This window comes from Octopus bimaculoides, chromosome 3 (genome assembly GCF_001194135.2).
Source record: "Octopus bimaculoides isolate UCB-OBI-ISO-001 chromosome 3, ASM119413v2, whole genome shotgun sequence".
In the NCBI taxonomy this organism is placed as follows: Eukaryota; Metazoa; Mollusca; class Cephalopoda; order Octopoda; family Octopodidae; genus Octopus; species Octopus bimaculoides.
Window position 1 is genome coordinate 29,563,679 of NC_068983.1, and position 4,176 is coordinate 29,567,854.

At 35.7% G+C, this 4,176-nt stretch overlaps 1 protein-coding gene and 1 long non-coding RNA gene across 3 annotated transcripts in view; one reads left to right on the forward strand and one right to left on the reverse strand.

Annotated features, from left to right (window-relative positions):
* The window catches only part of LOC106876730 (interaptin), a 9,187-nt gene extending 5,665 nt beyond the window's left edge, over positions 1-3,522 (forward strand). Inside the window, exon 2 of one of the 2 annotated variants that reach the window (XM_014925408.2) lies at positions 1,753-3,522. The gene's annotated coding sequence lies outside the window, so the exon portion shown is untranslated. Of the gene's footprint in view, positions 1-1,590; positions 1,694-1,752 lie in introns of those variants that run through there. The other variant, XM_014925409.2, reaches the window with a different exon arrangement.
* Positions 2,375-4,176, reverse strand: part of LOC106876732 (uncharacterized) — a 6,400-nt gene continuing 4,598 nt past the window's right edge. The window contains exons 2-3 of the long non-coding RNA XR_001410291.2: positions 3,960-3,986; positions 2,375-2,517 (exon numbers count right to left, since the gene is read on the reverse strand). This is a non-coding gene — a long non-coding RNA (uncharacterized LOC106876732). The remainder of the gene's footprint in view (positions 2,518-3,959; positions 3,987-4,176) is intronic.

Sequence of the window (4,176 nt, forward strand, 5' to 3'; positions counted from 1 at the left end):
GTCGTATCGTATTCCTTCGACAACATCTTTTAAATGCTAAGTGTCGAAGTGTATCCCTTGACCAAGTTTGCATACATGAGGCTGATAACGTCATAAGACTTGGAAGACAGCTCCTTGAGCAACACTCCTTGTCTGATAACTAGAATACATGCCCAGAGAAATCGCACGACTCTACCTCAACGTGTCATCAGATGAAAGATGAGCCTATATGAGCAAAAGACTATTCAGGGATATGTTAGTAGAAAGCTCCGAGATGATAGTAACATTGATCATCGCAACAGAAAGCTCCGAGATGACAGTAACATTGATCATCAAAGCAGTCTATCCTTGACCAATAACCGGGTTACTACCTCTCACTTTGAAGGGTATGCGTTTGCAATCCAGGAACAGGAGATATCAATCAAATACTTGATGCGCAAAAGGGACAGAGATGCAGGAAAAGCAGTAAAATGAGACAACCAATGCAGACTTTGTGGAGTTAACACCGAAGATATCACCCACATCATAAGCAGATGTGCAAAAATGTCATCACGGTATTATTTACTGATGAGACGATGTTTTAGCTATAATGAAATTATAATGAAATCCGTCGGAAGGATAACCCCAAGAACAAAGAAATAAAAACCCAGAGTATGGTAGAAGCCATAGTCACTAATAAAAAGGAGTACTAGTGGAATGTCTCAGTGAAGACCGCAATGAAATGTTAGCACAACAGACCTGATATAATGATTTAGGATAGAGGAGAAACTGTGTACAGTTGTGGAAATTAGCTTCCCAGCGGATGTTAACATAAAGCTGAAGATCAGTAAAAGAGAGAATACCTACGCTAAATCATTGAGAAATCTACAGTTACTCTGTACAGATTACAAGTTCAGGTTTATACCTGTAATTATTGGAGCCCCGAGATATGTAACACGCTGCCTAAATACCAATCTTGAGAAATTAGGCTTCTCAAAACCAGAAAGGAGTGAGTTAATTCGAAGACTTCAGATTCAATCCATCACTGGAACTGTAAAAATCTGTAAAACTTTCCAGAGGTTTATCATTTAAATATACACGAGCATGTCTAGACATGCAACTATATGCATGAGAATACATACATAAAATAAAGCATACATACATACATACATACATACATACATACATACATACAAACAAAAATACCTTGTTGTTGATGTTGAAATTCCAGTGAAGGAGCCTTGGATCTAGGTTAGAAACCGACTCTTTCTCTATTGGCAAGAAATTTTGAAATAAAACTGAATGACATACATGCATACATACATACATACATACATACATACATACATACATGACTACACCAATTAAAGAACTTAGTTTTTGATTTAGGAACTAATTTACATTATTTACATTTGACTGATATTTGTCCTCATCTTGTTTGTTGTTAACACAACGCTCCTGCTGATATACCCTCCAGCCTTCATCAGGTGTCTTGGGGAACCTGGATTCTCATTCCTAAGATATTTTTCGATGTTATTATTATTATTATTATTATTATTATTATTATTATTATTATTATTATTATTATTATTATTATCATCATTAATATTATTATTATCATTATTATTCCAGTCACTGCTTGGAATCGAACTCGGAATCTTGGAGTTAGAAGCCCGCGCTCTTGTTAATCACTATGCTATATGCCCGTCAAATGTAAATAATGTAAATAATGTACATTATTCCTCATCTCTTAAATATAGAACTATATAATATATTACTATTTCCATTAAGCAGGTATCATTCTTGAACTACCTTGGCACTTTAATCACAGAAGACGCAAGATGTGTTAAGGAGATCAAAAGAATAGTGCTCGTGAAATCTGCATTCTCAAAATTGCATAACATCTTGAGAAACCGTACTCTGAGCTTCAAGAGTAAGATCCGTATATTAAAATGCTATGTATACCCTGTGTCAATGTATGGAAGTAAGGCATGGTCTATAACATCAAAAATGAGACGGTGCTTGGAGAACTGTCAAATGTGGTTCTTACGGAGAATATTGACAATATCATGGATTAAGTGTCTAATGATGAAGTGATAGCTCGGGTTGCGGTAAATAGTAATCTGATTTGTGAGATAAAGGCCAAGCAACTGAGATTTCTTGGCCATATGATGAGGAAAGAGAGTCTGGAGAATTTAGTGATGACTGGAAAGATTGAAGGGAAAAGAAACAAAGGAAGAAGAAGGATGATATGAATGTCAATCATTATGAATTTGTTAAGGTAAGAAGCGCTAAACATCTGCAAGTGGATTTGTTACAGAAAACAAAGAACACAAAATTGCGATTGGACATAGTCGTCTATGTCCTACATTCTGGACATGGCACCTAAAAAAGAAGAAAAGTAATTCGGGGGAAAATAGACACTCAAAACAAAAGGTCATACATACGTTCGTAGATACATATTTTTTGAGTTCTTGCATATGTAACTGGCTTTGCACGAAACATGAGAATCTGGGCTTCAGAAAACCATAGAGAATGCGTCTATTTAGGTTAAAGGCACTGTGAAAATATGGAAAGCATTCTCAAAGTAATGGCATGTAATAAGAGCTTATACACTCGTGTAGACGTGCAAGCGTGCATGTGTACACATACGTAAGTCAAAACGTGCAGAGCTTTTCATGGAATGACATTTACGGTTGTACACATGCACACGTGTCTATAAACACCGGTAGTTTTGTCAGGAAGTGTTCATATTTGGTAGTGAAACGAAGGTAGATTATCGATCAGGCAAGGAATATGGATATCAATGGCCGGGCTATCTAAGGTATTACAATTGATAAATGTTACAAGGACCTTGGAATTGACAAGAATATTGTATATATTGACTTTGTGAGTAAAGCTAGAATGACAAAAGATACTTCATCTGACTTTGGAAGATATGTAAATCAGAGTTGTGTGCATTCAATAAAACTGTATCCCATCATGCTTTTACAGTGCCAGTGTTAGTAATAATATTTGGGATAGTGGACTGGACACCTGAAGGAATCTGTAACTTGAACATCAAGACTGGGAAGATACTAGCAATAACTGGAAGCTTCCACATAACCGGTGACATTGACATCATGTATGTGATGCTGGAAGTAAAGGCATAAGATCAATCGAGAGGACCTTTAGATGCCACATCATGTCATTTACTGAACTGTAAAGAGAGAAATTGGTACATCAAATGTATACTCAAGAGCGAAGGTAGATACATCATGAGATTAGGCAAAGAAGTTCAGAGGGCTCAGCTGTTTTATGTGAACCAAAGGTGGCTGGAATGACATACTTAAACAGAAACTTGGAAGAGAAATACTCATTATTACAGCTTTGCTATCCAAGGACAAGAGATAACTACTCAATACCTGAAGACCAAAAGAGATACAGTTGTCACAAATTCCCTACGCTTTGAAAAAAAGGGGTCAGTTATACCATACCAAGCTGGGAGATACTAACATAATCAGAAGCTGCACCAAAATTTTTACAAGTGACTGTCTTTCCAATAAACACGAGATTGTGACATGAGTTACTGCTGTTCGTTTTCAGTCTCGGTCGTCGGAAAAAGGAACGAATAAGGTCGAGTAGCGACTCAGCTTTGAATAGAAACGTATTATTTCATTCAACGTAATAGTATTGAGTATATGTTGCGCTTAAAAGCTAATTGCACCAGTGTGGGCCTACTTACACACATGCACACAAACGCACACATATACAACTCCACTGCACACACTCAGAGATACACACATTAACACACAAGCACACATAGTGTATGCATTTAAATGCACAACAGTATACAAATAGCACAGTATGAGTGTGTGTATGTGTATACATACACATACACGCATACAGACACACATAAATACAGTCGTGACCAAAAGTTTGAAACATCTATATAAAAATTGAAATTGTTATACCCAAGTATAATACGATTCAAATACAGACGAACGTAGAGATGTACTTACCTAATAACTGATCCAATGGTTCAATGTCTAGAAGAAAAAAATAGGCAAAACCAAAATTATAGTTCTTGACCAAATTGCTTACTTATAATAAGTAGAAGCTAGTACATGATGTATATGAAAATATGTTCCAAACTTTTAGCCAAAACTATGTATATATATGCATAATATATATGTATACAAATATATACATAAATATATATATATATATATATATATA